Here is a 17399-nt window from a genome sequence, read left to right on the forward strand (position 1 = left end):
ACAATATCTTCAAAGTTTTCATCATATTTTTTCATTAATTGCTCTGTTGAGATAAAGTTAGATAGGTAGATAGGATATAATGGTGTTTTCACAATTATTAGTTTCAATGAAAGCAGTATTTATTCGTATTTGTAGGCGGTGTCCTACAAACTCTTTTCTTGTCGCTTTTAGCAATGTAAAATAAATCTGCTATTCTTTCAATTTATTTACCGACAATTGTTGAATTGTCCTGTATGGCATTTTGGGAATTGAATTCTTTGGCACTTTCATTTATAATAGTTCCTCAAAAGTATAATGAGTTGTACTGTGTGTAATTCAATAAAGTTTGGTCTTTTGATATTACATAGTTTCCTCTAAATAAATCGCCTACTGTATACTATTTTTAAAAAGAATCAAATTATTTCAATTATAACGTTTCCATACAATTAATTTGCAAGATTATTGCAACAAAGATCAACTTAGTTAAATGGGTCACCGGTTTCACAATCAAAACATATGATTGGCGCTTAAAAAAAACTTTTTGAGGAACAAAATGTGCTGGTGTTTTCTCTGTTTCTTTTCTCTTATACTTCACGAAGAAGTAAATACCATTTCATCATGTACTTAAAAAGTACTGGATTTGTATATGAATTTCATTTGGGTCAGAACTTAAATGATAATCTCAATATAACCTCTCAAAGGGTTTTCTACGTAAAGTGACCAAATATTAAACCTATTAAAAGTCGAAACTTGTTATACTATATACATAATTTCGATTACCATTGAAATTGTGACAACGCGGAAAAATATGAAACAGTCAAACATAAGCAAACGGAGCAAATTTTTTCTTAAAATATTTCTAAGAAGAATTGTTGGACACGTTTGTAAGAAAAGGTGATTTTGAAGACGATACATTAATGAATTTTGTATGATCAAATTGGAAGTAGATAGAAAAATAGTAAGAGACTGAAACTCAGTAGAAGCTGGGTAGATCCCCGAATGTAGCTGATGAGAGTGAAAAGAGTTTGATAACAAATTTCTTGCAAAAAATTTTCTTCTTACCATTTTTTCGAATATTAAAACTGCTGAACATCTTCGATATCTTGGCTATTTAGCGAGAAGGATTATATATTATTTGACTTGATTCTCATTGATTTAGTTTTCGAAGAATTGATATGAAGTCCTTCTCTGGCTGTTTGCGTGGAAATATTGTTAATCAAAGCTTACATGTCTGTGTGTCTCCTTACAAACAGTGGCATCAGCATACTTGAGATGCGCAAGCTTTTGATTAAACCTTCAATTAATGTCTGCTGGGGTTTTTTCAACCGCTTCCAGAATATTATCAAGAGGTATGATAATCAATAGTTGGGAAAGAGCACAGTCTTGCCGCACACGACTATTGCATAAAAACTGAGTTCACTTAGAGTTCCATTGTTTAAAACTTTGCTTGTGTTCCCTACATATCTTTTCTGAAGGATATTGATAATTATATCTTTAGTGTTTAGTGCTAGCTAAATGTAACTTCTTTTCAGTACAATAAATGCTTTTTCAATGTCAATAAATGTAAGATATAACGACGAATTACATTTAGAGGCCTGCTCAATAAGTATGATAATGATATTAATCTGTTCGATGCATGAGTAACCAGGACGGAAACCCGCTTGAGTTTTGGGGATCGATGAACTGATTATATCAGTAATTCTTTTGAGAATTATCTTATTAAAAATTTAAAAAACAATGAGTAGTACGGAGGTTATCAATTACTACACCTTTTCCTGTCACCTTTTTTCAGGATTTTAACAATATGCCTATTCTATCCAATCTAGTGGTAAGCATTCTTAGGCCCAAATTTCCTTAAACAATGGATACAAAAGTTAAACCACTGAACAGCAGTTAGATTTAAAACACTCGATTAGTAACTTAATTTTTTTTAAGTTAACGTTATTACGTTTATTGGAGAAGTTGGGCACTTCATTTTATATAAGGACTACATACCTATATGAAAATTATGTAAATAGTTTTCTTATTTTAAAAGTTTTCAACAATAAGCCTTTAAATAATAAATAATTAATAAAAAATTTGATTGTCTATTTTGATTGATGTTGTTCTCTAAAAAAAACACGAAGAATCAAACGACAATTGTGTACATCTGGGGACGTATTGTTTTTATTTTTTCCTAGCCTTAAATATGTTGGTGAAGTGAGATAAAGCTGTGGCTGATTAGTTTATATTGAAGAAATAATACATTTTGAAATTGATTCTCTAATCTTTCTTTTTTTTGTAACCTATATCAAGTGTTTATTAAAATGTACATTTATAAAACGTAATGGTAAATCAGTCTTTTAAATAACAATGAAAGGCAATTGAATTCACATTTCTTCTCTGCAATCGAGAATAAACTAATAAAAAGTAGATAACGGCGCCAATTCAATTGTCAACGAAGTCCACTTACAAAAACGTACATTGATTCCTGTTACTGATACATTTTTCTAGTGTTCTACAAACAAACAATTTTATATGTTTTCACCATACCAAGCAACTAAGTGGGTATATCGTATATCGTATATCCTTTTACCTTTGCAATCAAACTGGCCTAGCTGACCAACTTACTCCCCTTGGAATTGTGTGTGTACAAGCGCAATGCCAAATCAATAAAAACTACTTTCAATAAACAATATGCGATGCAAAGAATCTGGTTACGTCCTCTTAGAATTGTATCAGTTCTGTATCTTTTTTCCATCTCTTTTATGTGCTAAGCTTAAGTACATGCAATATGTTGTAGTCTGTTGGGGCAGCTCTCGACTTTATTGACAGTTCGTATACATTTTTACTGTTGTGATTTTTTTCTCTGCTTGGATGTCTTTCTGTTTTCGTACTTTCTATTCGTGTTTATTTAGTACAAGCTCCCTTTAGATTTGTCCTTCTCGATGTTGGATTTAATGCGTTTAGATATCATTTTATGAAAGTGCTATAATAACGCGGAACACCCTGTGCACTGGTGCAATATCAACATATCAATATTGACTTTGGAGTGTTTGACTTTTGCTGTGTATTTTCTAAGCATGAGTGATTGCTTTTATCCGCCTTCTGTCAGTCCTTCTTACGGTTGTTTGCCATTACATGGCAGCCCTTAGGATGTTAGGATGAGTGCTTGTGTTTATTTGTTTTTACTACGTTTAACCCCCGAAGAAAACTGTAATGAAGACGGCTTTGAAGCAGCAGGTTGCTCTGAGTGGACTTAATTAAGAATTTAACTATTTTTTTTGTTTGTACAAATTTGAATAGCGTATCTAATCATTATTTAATTGTAACTTAATATATGTATATTTACAAACACAAGACAGTGTAATTTTGTATACGAATAGAAAAATAAATACTAATATTTGATTTAAAGTTAATGAGACTTTGTTGTTGTTGGGTTATGTTAAAATATTACATTGAATATTAGTGTATTTTGTTTATATGTCATGAAGATTGCACTAATGATGATTAAAGAAATGGATTGAAAAAATTATAGAAAACTATAATACATCAATAATTAAAAAAAAAATAAAAAATTGGATTGAATACAATAATGTAATACAGAGTTAGTTGTAAAATAAGCAACCAAATCTTTTAATTTCAAAATTCTCAAGCGATACGAATCAACTCATTAATTTTATAACTAAAACTGATAGCATTTTATGCTTTAAAAATAATTGAATTTTATCCAAAGCTATATTTATTTTCCAGTGGCGTCGCTAGGCGTCAGCGATATCGGCGTCCGCCGACGACCTCGCGCCCGCAGGGGCCTCACAAAATGTTACCGACTATGGTTTCTAAGCACTTAATAAATATTTTGAACAATTTGGTTTGATAATGGCATTAACCATATTCGAAGTATTCCCGAATGTTTATATAGTAATCAGATTCATGTTCACAGTTCCAGTCAGTATAGCTTCGACGGAAAGAAAGAAGCAAAGTTAAAATTGATTAAGACGTATTAGAAAAGTATGATGATCCAAGAGAGACTATCTCTGGTACAAATTATTATATAAAATAAAAAAAAAATTGAGTGAGGCTAAAAGTAGGAAATTCATTTATTTTAATTTGTGTTTATTTTAATTTGATTATCAATAAAACTTTCAATCATGCTTTGTCGTATTAGTTAATGTAACTTATTTACTTTTACAACTGGGTTATAAAGGGAGCCTCGCAATTCTGATATCGCCGACGTACAGAGTTGGTCTAGTTCCGCCACTGTCATTTTCAATAATATAAAATATTAATAATGAATTGTTGTTCTTGAATTTTTTATAAGAGTCCTCAACATCTTTTACTAAGAAATTAAACTAGTTAAGAAATATGTTTCTTTTACTCAGTGAGATTACTGGACTCTTTTAAATTATCTTTTAATGACACTTACTTTTATGACAATAAAAAACAGCTTTTATATTAATTATTAACCGATTTAATAAGATCAGAGGCTTCTACTCGATAGCTCGTAGTACTGAGTTCCTTCAAATCATTTGCCTCATAGTTCTTTTACCGAAAATGCTAACGTGCTCTGTTACGTCTTCCACTAGCTTGTATGAAATAAAATAGTTTTCTAGCTGGATCGTTTTCATTATTTCGCTAGGTATGATGAAGCCAGAATCCGTTGTATTGTAATTGGAGTCACTTTGTCGAAGTAGCGGGAAAGCTTATACCTACAGCACATTATTCTATCCAATTCAACCCGCGTTATACATTGTGACCGAAAAGTTTTCGGAAATTCTCATTTAAAATTCGCGCGCTGTATATTTTTCGATATTTTAAGTTTATGTAGTTTGGCAGCACTGTCCTTAATTACTATGCCAAAAATGAGCGCGATCTGTCAGACAGTTCGTTTACGGCAGCTGTTGAAACCAGTTCACCTCAGTAGTGCGTTGCGAAAAAAACAATGGAAAAAAATATTGATCAAAGAGTTTGCATCAAATTTTGTGTTTCGAACGAATTTTCGTGTGCAGAATCGTTGCGAATGCTACAAAAGGCTTATGGGGAATCAGTTTTATCGAAAACTCAAGTTTATGAGTGGTACAAAGCCTTTCAGGACTGTCGTACGACCGTCGAAGACATGCCGCGTTCTGGACGACCTTCGACCTCTACCACCGACGAAAACATTGAAAAGGCAAAGGAAATCGTGTTCAAAAATCCTCATGTGAGTGTTAGAGAGATAGCACGAGAGCTAGGCATCGGTCGTGAGATGGCTCGTTTGATTTTGGTGGACAATTTGTGTATGCGACGTGTCAACGCTCGGCTTTTTCCGATTCACCTCAATTTGTTCCAAAAACACCATCGTGGACAGGTCTCGTTAGACATGCTTGATCGTGCCAATTCCGATCCAACTTTCATGGAACGCATCATAACGGGTGACGAGACATGGGTCTACGAGTACGACATGCAAACAAGCCAACAATCATCGGAATGGAGAGGAAAAGACGAGCCGAAACCGAAAAAACCACGCCAAAGTCGCTCGAAAATCAAGGCAATGCTGATTGTTTTCTTCGATATTCGTGGTGTGGTGCATCATGAATTCGTCCCTGAAGGACAAACAGTCAATAAAGCCTATTATTTGACTGTTTTAAGACGTTTGCGTGAAAATATCCGCCGTAAACGGCCTCAATTGTGGAAGGATAATTCATGGATTTTTCATGACGATAATGCTCCCTCGCACCGAGCCAACATTATCAACGATTTTAAGGCCAAACATTCAATAAATACCATCGAACAGCCACCGTATTCACCTGATCTTGCACCGTGTGACTTTTTCCTGTTTCCCAAACTCAAATTACCACTCAGAGGAACGCGTTTTGAATCCATAGAAGACGTAAAACAGAATTCGCAGAGGGAACTCAAAGCCATACCGGAAAGCGCCTATAAAAAATGTTTTGATGATTGGAAGAAACGTTGGCATTTGTGTATCGCTTCTAATGGAGCATATTTTGAAGGAGATAAAATAAATATTGATGAAGATTAAGAATTTTGCGTTTTATTTAAAATTTCCGGAAACTTTTCGGTCACAATGTATATGCCAATATTGTTATTCCGAGAAATTTTCGTTTCGAATTCTTCTAATGCTATTTCATCACTGTTTGTCGTTATTAAAGCTTATGCACTATGCAGTTAAGTTTTTGTTGTCAATATACCGCTTAGCCGGCAGACGGCTAAAATGCCATAGCTGTAAGCTTTATATATATAGTATAATTGTTATTAATTTTTATGTAATACAACAAATTTAAAATGAAGTAAAAATAAAACTAATAATACTACTACTAAAAAAAAATATATAGCGCTTTATTTCGTAATTACCTACTTAGTTCAGGTTAGCATTTATTGGTATGAGAGTCAATAATAGCATTTATATATGCAACTCTTCATAATAGGTTTTATTTCAATTATGCTTGTATTAATAAAAGAGTAAGCATGTTCTTCTATTTCGCCGAAAAGTATAGCCAGTGATAAAGTATTATCATGCCGTTGTATGGTATCTTTTTCATTAAATGTATGCATACAGTCAGTGCTCTGACATAAAGACTTTGGCAAAATGTCAACTAACAGCACTGAAAAATGAAAAGAAAATAAAAAACGTATGAAATGTTAAATAACTGAAGATTGGGAAAAAAATTTAATGAATAGAAATAAACGAATGAGAAAATACTAAGCGAAAACTCTTTAGAACCGAATAAATAACTAAACTAAAGTTTTTTTTTCTATTTTGCACTAACCTGCCTTGTTAATGATAGGTGATTGATGTGTGGCTTGTTTTAATATTGCCAATATTTTATAAACAATAAGCAGTTTATTACTTCTTACACGAAGCTATAAGGTTCTTTTTATTTTAGCTTACAAATTCAAAGTGGTGAAACGGAAATGTCTTAGTTGCTTTTTGGCATGCAACAACACTGTTTTTTAAGCCATAAACACTCGTACACCATTTTGATTCATGTTTTCCACAGAATTTCGCTAGTGCACTTGCACCAGTAGTGTATATAATACAAATATAACAAAAAAAGATTTATTAAAGAAAAACCTCTACAAAATGATTGACTTCCGGTTCATCGGCTTTGCAACATTTGCATATAACTACAGACTACAAGGTGCTACAATGTGTCTTCGGCATTTATGATGTGCCGCCTAATAACTGAAGTTGTTCTTTGGTGTATGAAAATGGATTTTCCGCTTTACTGAAGACATGCAAATTTATTATCAAAAGTTTATTAAGCCGCATGCATATCAAACGAAAACAGTTGAAAGTGTTGCATGTAATAATAGAGCTTGTACTAAAAATAAATGAACTGTTTTCAAAGTAACATTTATTCACACAGTTTTTACTATATGCAGACGTCTATACAAGCATTCACATTATTATACAAAATATAATAACAACAAAATTAAGTAAGACAGATATAATGTGTTCTAAAAAAACTTAGTATACAAACATGACAGCAGTACGTTATCATACAGGAATGCATGTATGTATCTACTATTCTCTATTGATTTCATATATACTTCAGTATTAGCGAGGTTTACCAAATATAATACAATTTTTATTATAAACTAAAAAGTATCTTTATTATCATATGTACATATTTTATCTGCGTTATTGACTTCATTGCAAAGGTCTACAGAGGTTTTATTCAGAGATCTTCAATAAAAATTTTTTAACCCTAATGACAAGTTAGGGATCGTATTGCACTACTTTATTTGCTAACTCTGCCATTATTTTCTTTTTGAGAAGTTATATTGCTTTCTTCTGGTGATGTTAGTTAGCATTTGGTGTTCTTTTTATTTTATTTAATTAAAATATTTTTGGCTATTGTTGAGCTATTATTAAAAAAAAATATTGGTTTCTATTACTTGAATTTCCCATTTTTAGTGCAGTTAACTTGCACTTTTGCTTCTCCTACTTAACTGATATAAGTTCTATATAGTTATCTCAATTATATCTTTGAGAACAATCAATTTCAATAAAATTATATCTGTTATGTTTGGAGAAGGGTTTGGAAATATGTCACCACATCAGGATTAATGTTGTCTCATTTGTGTATATCACACAAATTTTTTAAAATGCACTCGGTTCAATTTGACTGTTATTGGTAGCTTGTTTTCCACATGTTACTTTAAAGATCGTAGTTTGTTTACTTAAAGATTTTTCTTAAGGAAGATCCACAGAAAACAGTTTAAACATGCTTCATCAGATAATTGCAGTGATCGTTGTTTTTACAGTATTTGGTATTTGGAAATACTCGAAACCGCTGTGTATCAGCTAAAAGTTCAGTTAATTCAAATAATACAAAAATAATTTCTGTTGTTGTAGTTCACAACTGTTCGGAGCCTCTCTATTAAATTTTTTTACTATTACTTCATAATCGTTTCTATTGTATTTTTAGATAAGTTTGACAACTTTTTTAATATCTGAGAATTTTAACATTTTTTTTCGATATATATACAATATATGCATTTTAATTATTATATATACTTGGGTTTTTTATTATTTTCAAGTTATATAAATACGGGTATACAAAATTTAATTCTAGTATTGTGAAACCTGCTAACAAATTCTATGTCCCTATTGAATAAAAATTCTTAACATAATTTCTTAGTTACACTTTTACTTGATGAGATTTTAGTGTTAGATAGGAATAATTTTATACATTTTATGACATTTCATGACAGTTGACATAGTGCTAATGCCGCCGCATTGATAAACACAAACTCGTAGACACCGGTTGAGGTATTAAATTGCGTGAGTTAAAGGTACAAATTTTTTATTTGTTTAGATGTTTGATATTTCAATTAGCAGTTATAAAATTATTAGAAAGTAAATATGTTTTTTCATATTCATTTCAACGATGAGAGGTAATATGGTTGAGTGACAGGAGTTCATTTTTGAAGAAAGGTGCAACCAATATTCTTACTGTAGTTTTCTATTTTGAGCAGTTGACGTCTTAATGGTGTAAAGTGAAAACGCACATTAATAATATTTATTAATAGGGATCTATGAATTTTTTAAATAAGTCATATATTAAATATTTTCAAATTATTATTCTTGGGTTTCTATAGCCATTTTGCGAACATATTTATGGAATAATTGATATGGAATTGTGGCGTATATTTCATTTTGTTCACTACAAATAAACGTTAATCGTTTTAAAACTAGAATCAGTCTTTCGTTGCAGTTTGGAAACACATTTTGAAAGGATAATATTCATATATAAAGCAGTTACATTAACAATTATACTTATAAGTGTTCTGCGATGCCACAAATGTGATTGACCAGGTACACGGATTTTTTTCAAAGGAGTTATAAAATGATTTTCTGATGGAGTTGAAGGCTATACATCATTCAGTCTTTAAAAAATTCAGGAAGGCTTGGGTACAGTGTTGGTTAAGGTGCATTGCACACAATCTGTTCCACTCTAAAAGGCAGAAAATAATTAAATGATCCTTGATATTTTCATTAAACCAAAAGTACGAAGTACTTCCAATAACTTTTCAGTAGTTATATTTTTGACTGTACTGGTGAGTGTTCTGCGATGGCACAAAACCATCATTCTGAAAGTACTGGAAAGTTGTCAAAAAATGTATCGAATGCGATCAAGCAAGTATTGGACTTCTTTTCGTCTCGAAGTTTATGTTTCTACTTTAAGGAAGCCGTTTTAATATATTTCGTACAGAAATATTAATATGCGGTGGTATGATTGTATTGCCGTCAATGTGGACTTCTTTGAAGGAAACTAAATAAATTTTGATGGATTGATGATATTTTTGGGTTTTATTTCATGATTTTAGATATATGATATATTAAAAACATTGTAAATTTCTCTATTCTCTCTCTCTCTGTTCTCTCTTCTTTTTTTACGTTATATGTGAATTATCTTGTTCTACATTATCGATTGTATATGGAGTGGTTCTCATATTCTATTGATGTTTTCTAAAACTTTTTACTATATTTTGAAATAATATCTTATAAATTGTGTTTATTATATCGGATAAAAATAGATACATATATATAAGTTAATTAAACCTTTTAAGAGTACACCTTATAGAAATGCTTTTTCCTTCACAAATTGTTTTCCACATTATGTAAAATGCTTTAATTATTTTAATGAAACCAATAGATTATGATTTTTCTTGAATAATACATTTTCAATAAGTATAATTTCAAAAATAGTAAATAATTTATCAATAAAAGTTCTGAAAGGTATCGCGGTATACGTTAACCGCACCTGCAATGTTGCAATATTGAATATTGAAATGTTATTTAGAAAAATGTTACCTGTCATCCAGAAAGGTAAACGCTAAAGTTAAGATGTAAAACTGCTGATCTGATACGAACTTGACTAGTTTCGCGTTCTGGAACTGACAGACATGAGGTCGGCCAATAATTACATTGTGTATTCCTCATACATTTCATTTAAAATTCGCGGTTAAATGTATATGCAAACGTCGTTCCAGTGTAGTACTGTGGCAATGATAACAAACAGCAGAAAGCTAAATTGTTTCGAGCTAATAAGCGACAAGGCAAGGAAAAGGACATGACTTGGCGCAGTCGCCTTATTTACGCTGGTAAAGCAACGAGTGATAATAACATTGTTACTCCCTTTATTACTATATATGTATATCTGCATCATATTATTAGCGCTGACAGATAGACAGACGAAAAAAGATACATTCAGTTTGACATTTAAATTACAGTTCGTAGACATCTCTTTTTCCACTTTTTTGTTCTTTTTTGGAAACAATAGTGTGTTTTGCATTTCGACGAATTTGTATAACATCAGATAATGCAGTCATTTAATATGTTGTTTTATAGAATTTATTTTTATTTTATTTTTGTTTTGTTTTATTTTTACTTATGTTTAATAAGTTGCAATTAGTATCTTTTGTTGTTAAATGTTGTTGTTTCAGTATTTTAATCTTTGTTGGTACTGACAGTGCAACATGCAAAACAACACTTCTGAAAACAAACCAACACAGACAAGTTGATTGGCATTTTACTCTACTTAAAAATTTAGCGACCAAACTTTTATTCTGCAATTAAAAATACATGTTATCTTAGTTGTTTATTATTAAATTTCGGATTTAAAAGGAACATATGAATGAGAAATATAAATAACATTGTGCTACTAATTTTCAGCCTGGACATCTGGGTCTTTAGTAGTATGGGGGGTTAAAATTTAAAACTGGGAGTTTTAAGGAATAAATATAAATAGCGAATTTCGTGTAGAAGTTGCAAAGAATGAATAGATAAATATTTATTTTTTAAGATATTGTTTTCCTGAATTGATTCCTTTTTTTTTCAAAAGGTGAACATTTTTGAATATTTCCTTAATATTTTTCCCTTATAAAAAAATCATTTCTAAGAAATATTTGCAGAATTCTTTCTTTAAAAAAAAAGGAGGAAACTACAGGCAAGAATATTTCAGGAAAAAATCTTTATCTACTCATTCGCAGAAAATTTGTTTAAGACAAGTAATTTTTATTGCTTATAATTAAAAATTTTTTATTAATTCTTCAACATCTCCAATGATGAAGATTAGTCTGCTATTGTCTAGAAGAACATCTAGTTGCAGATAAGACCTTAGCAGCTTTAAAATAAACTAAAACTATAAAACAATCAAATAGAAAAAAATACTAAATTTTTGTCACATAGTGTAATCACATACAGTATAGCTTCTTTAATTATATCTATTAATGAGAAATTATAAAACCTTTAATTTTTTTTGTTAATTTTATTTGCTCTTTCAATAGTACACTCAACAAAATCCTAAAATATGTATACAAAAATATTTAAAAAATTTTAGTTTGTCTTTTTTTATTTTTAAATATGTTTTCATATTGATTAGTCTTTGAGAAGTTACTTCTTATAATACAATTTCTTAATGAACGCAAAATTCCGATTAATTACCCAAGTTAACAGAATTCTTTGACAACTTTGCTAATTTATGACTGTAAAGTATCTGTTACAAATTGCTAATTTTATACATCAATAAATGGTCAATGAAATTACTTTCTGCTTGTATGGAAGTATCTAAAGCAGACATGCATTTAAACAGCAGAAATATGTACATAAATTAATTTAATTATTTGTCAGCCAGCACTTTGTGTTGCGTTTTACTACATTATAAAGATGTAAGAGTTAATTTATTTCTGTTACTAAAATACAGCTCACAGGTGAACGGTGCTTAGCAGCACAACCAATTATGGTTACAGAATCGAAATGAAATTACAATGAATTTTATTTTGAATTTATTCTATTAAAATTTACACTTTATGCGCTATAAAACTTATTTATACTTAAAAAACTTCAACCACATGGGAAAATATGCTAAAACGATGTTGATGTAGTTTCAGCAATTTGTATATATACCTTTTTTTCATTTAATAGCAATTCAAACACTTCAGAGCTATCAAAATTAAAACTCATAGTTTTTTTTTTAAATTTTCCCACAATTTTCCATTTCCGATTTCATCACCTAAAATTTGTGGAATTATTTGCCTTTGACATAATGAATATTTTATTGCTCCTATAAATTGCAAACGCTTAACATTTTGCAATACTTTATTTACAAGTAAATATGAGTATATGTATAAATTTACAATAATGCAAATAAATCCTTTGTATCTGAGTCAGTTTAGATCTTCCCACACCGAATTGTTTATTTACGCATTTGAAGCCTCGTTAAACGAAACGAATTTGGGCAATTGGAAATCCTAAAACCAACAAAAAACAAAATTCGCTTGATTCACTTGTCCATGAAGACAACAAATGGACTGCTAAGTTTTATAACTACACAATCCTACCCTAATGCAGTAGAGAATTGTATTATAAACAACTTGGCCGTCCTCTTTGCGTTTGGGTGTTTTACCTTCAATTGAGCAACTCACTTCCAACCCTAGTTGTTAAATGCATCAAAACGCAAATTTATATCAAATTTTTTGTTTGACATAAACAAAGGACGTCGTACTTTATTTGCTTTGTCAATGCATTCTGAGCTTTGACTTTGACACGTTTTCGGTTTTATTTTCAGTTTATTACATTCTTTTTCTACTTTCTCTTTTGTTGTCGTTGATGCCAGCTTATCTTCATTTGACCTAAAGTTATGCAAGATTATTTCCTAGTAATTCAAGAATTTCTATTAAACTCAGAAAAACTCTCAAATAGAATTATTAATAGATTCTCTTTTAATTAAGTTTTTTCCTTTATTCCTTAAATTAAACTATTTATATGGAAGAAAATTTTTATAAGAACAAAATATTGTTACTGTTCACTTCCACTACTACCTCCACTAGGTTATGAAAAATTGGTAAATATTGAATAAGTGTAGACTTTTAATAATAGATTTCAAACCTTAAAAAAATCTGATGTCTGAACCTCGATAAAGTTGTGTTCAAGTTTTAAGGCAATCAAATAAAAATTTCACAAAGACTATATCATAGATTTTAGTTCACATAAATATGAACCATCTAACTATATATTTGTATAATTAAATGACTTTATTAGTTTGAATGATGATAGAGAGTTTTCTATAGACAGTTTCTGTGGTGTTAAGTATTTTATACAATGTTCATTTATTAATACCGAAAATGGACAAATACACTTTACCATACCAGACTTTTGTGGTTTTCAAACCTGTATTAAATACCATAGTTAATAATTAAGTTAAGAAACATCTTACATATTCTTGATAAGAGTGAAAAGATGTAGCGATTTAGGAAATGAATTCATCGTCTTTTAGGAACACGCGTAATATATGAGGGCTGCCTTTTAACTATTGCGCCTACAAATAAAAACACAGTGGTCAATCAATGAGAAAAGTTGTATTGTTTTTCTATAGTATTCTCTATGATAATTAATACAGTTTTGTATTCGATTGAACCATTTTTCGAAACAGTTTTTCCACTTTGTAACATAGTTGTAAAAAACTGCCAAGGCAGATGATCCATCAAATCAACGTTTTGAGTGTTCACATTGTCGTGGTTAAATATGATCTCCTTTCGACTTTTGGTTTTTCTCAATTTTCTGAAGACTTCCGACAAATTAATGGTTGTATATGTTATTGTAAAGAATTGACCGTTCTTTGTTGTTTAAGAGGTATAGTTGCGATATGACCGTTTTTTCTAAAAAAACATGCGACAATTTGCTTGGATTTGCTCAGTTCCAAACAACATTTTTCCGGTTTTGTCAAATTATGGTGAATCGAACGGGAACAAATATTTCTGAGAGCTAAATATATATGTGAAATTAAATGTATGCTGGTCTCACTAATGCTCAAGGACACCTCTATGGAGCTAGCCCGACCATGTTTTTTGAGCATTTTCCTGTACAAATTAATACATACCTTTTTTAAGGAATTGTCAAATTATGGTGAGTCGAACGGGAACAAATATTTGTGAGAGCTAAATATATATGTGAAATTGAATGACTGCTGGTCTCACTAATGCTCAAGGACACCTCTATCTCCTGATATGTATCACGCCGAATCCATCTCAATCATTTCTTGTACTGCATCAATGTTTTCTGGTAAAATAGCCATTCTTGGACGACATAGAGAAAATTCGTCATGGAAAAAACAACGACCCCGAAGGGAAATGTCAACTATGAGTTGCTCCATTAGTTTGGTCATGTGCTGCCTACAACATTTTTGATTGCTGGATGATACAATCAATGAAATGCGTACAGAATTGAGCAATGGAATACCATTATGATAATGTCAGGCCACACAGATCTTTGATGTCTTGTAATAAATTGACGGATCTTGGTTGTGGAATTTTGATGCATTATATTTAATAAATTTAATATTTTCTTCCTCATATTTTATATAAAAGCAAATAGCATACTTTGAACACACATACATATATATAATAAAATATTATACTTTAACTTAATTGTGTTTTACGGTATCACAACATTATTTTAAACCTTACAGATACATAATTGAGATATATATAATTTTTTCATTCTTAATTGTCGTTCAATTTAAAATAGAGCCAAATGCTTTAAATTGTGTCACGTGTTAAGACTTAAAAATGCTCTAGAACAACAAAAAAGTTGAAAAGTGAATTGATATTTATTTTGCACTCCCAGTAAAAGTCGGAAGATAGTTATGAGACCTTGAAGCAGTCCCAGAAGCCCTTTTGGCTACACACAGACCAAAAGTCACTTTGAAGTTGGTCGTACGCACAACGCAATGCAACGTTCAGAGTTCCGCAGAACGGCAATGGGAACTGTAAAGGCATAATCAGCGCTGGTGTTGATAATGATTAGGACTCCGAATGAGGAAGCAACATTGTTACTTTCCTTTTAGCCACTTTGCTCCTTGGTATTTGCTATTTACGCGTTTTCACTCAAACATGAAATTGAAATAATCCTCGAGCGGCGGCAAGTGTCTAATATGCGGGGTTGGTACAATATGATAAAGTCCTATGTTCGCCGAGGAGTGTGAGGGTTGTTCTGAGTTGTTTTCCTTTGTCATTGTTTGTTATGAAAATTTTTGTTTACAATTCTCACGCGTGTGACTTTTAAATGACAGATTAAAGTAGGCAAATGTTTGTTTAAGGCTGTTGGCCGCCGTTGTATGTACAAGTATTTTCATAACGGTATTTTGTAACCATTTTTATGTCCTTCTTAGATAACAGTACTTTAGAAAGCGAATGCATGCGTATCATGTCATCGCCGTGTTTTTTTTGTTTCTAATATTAAAATATTAGTTTTAATATTTTCATTGCAATGCTTTTATTGGAAATTCACTTAAGCGGGATGTGCAGCGTTATGGGATGATGATTTACTTTAATACACGTGCCGTGGTTTAATTTCTACGATAAAAATGTCAAATTTATAATTGGATTAGGAACTCGTGAACAAAAACATTTGCGTTATCAGTTACATAATGTATTCATATTCATTATACTTTTTATGACTTATTTTGTAGATAACTTATTTCAATTTTGGCTATGATAACAATTATAACATTAAAGGAACAGTCATATATCTACTATCTGTAATAATGTGTTTTTTGGGTTACTGTTTTAGTTTTGTGCAATAGTAATGGTAAATTGGCTTGGACTAGTTTGTTTTAGAGAATCGATATAATATTGCCAATATATAAAAGCAATAATCAGAGAGAAGATAAAGAAGAAGAAAATATTGGGATGACCTACCAGCAATAATCTAACACAATTAAGATCGCTTATGGGAACTTTTCACCTAAAATGATTTGCAATTAAGTAAAAGTAAATTAAAAATCAGTACAGGAATTTTGAATTCTAGAACTGGGAACCTACTTCAATGACACATTCACACCTTATAGCGAATAAAGGGAGATTCCAAAAGACTCGTATCCGGCACATGCATAGACGAAGAAGTACACTGACAGGCATCTCATATGGAGTGACAAAATAAAACTAAGTAATATAAGTTCAACATTACAATTTATGTAGGAAGTCGGACTTAGGGGATACTTTAAGCCCATGAATGGGGCACAATTTTCTCATAATAATAATGAAGATTTAAGTAACTGATGAAATATTTTATTCAATGAATCGTTCTGAAACAGTGAGAGAAATAAGAGAAATGCTTTAGAATTGCTTTGTTGTTGTTCAGTAGATGTACAAAAGATGATGGGAGCCAACTTTTTAAAGAATATAGTATATAAATCATTATGAAAGTTTTAAAATGGTTTTTCAACGTATTTTCTCATAATAATAATGAAGATTTAAGTAACTGATGAAATATTTTATTCAATGAATCGTTCTGAAACAGTGAGAGAAATAAGAGAAATGCTTTAGAATTGCTTTGTTGTTGTTCAGTAGATGTACAAAAGATGATGGGAGCCAACTTTTTAAAGAATATAGTATATAAATCATTATGAAAGTTTTAAAATGGTTTTTCAACGTACGAGACTTATACGACCTCAAACCACCGTACCTAAGAGGATGTCTAGCTCACTTTAATTAAGTAAGCAAAGCATTCTGAGTTAAGTTATGATATATTAATTTATGTGATCTGTAGAGAACCCAAATTGGAATAACCTTAACTAACTTTTAATAAAGATTGATTCAAAGCTAAGTAAATGAATTTAATGCATATACCATTCGAACCAGGTTCGACCATCTTTGTTCTCGAAATAAGAATTTTAAATTTTTCCATCGTTGTTGCTGATAAAATTATGGATATGGTTCTCCATAAGCTCAAAATCTAAACCGACCATCCTAAATTATTTGAAGGTGAGTTTGTTTGGATGTAATATGAACTGAGTAAATATGATATAAATGATTTAGTTTACGTTAGTAAATTATAGAAACGGAATGGAATCATTTGATTTTTAAAAGAAACGATCTGATGAGTAGTAGATTATATACTATATTGTTGTATGACAACTCCTATAACTTTTTTT

The sequence above is a fragment of the Teleopsis dalmanni genome, chromosome 1 (genome assembly GCF_002237135.1).
Source record: "Teleopsis dalmanni isolate 2A chromosome 1, ASM223713v2, whole genome shotgun sequence".
Taxonomy (NCBI): domain Eukaryota; kingdom Metazoa; phylum Arthropoda; class Insecta; order Diptera; family Diopsidae; genus Teleopsis; species Teleopsis dalmanni.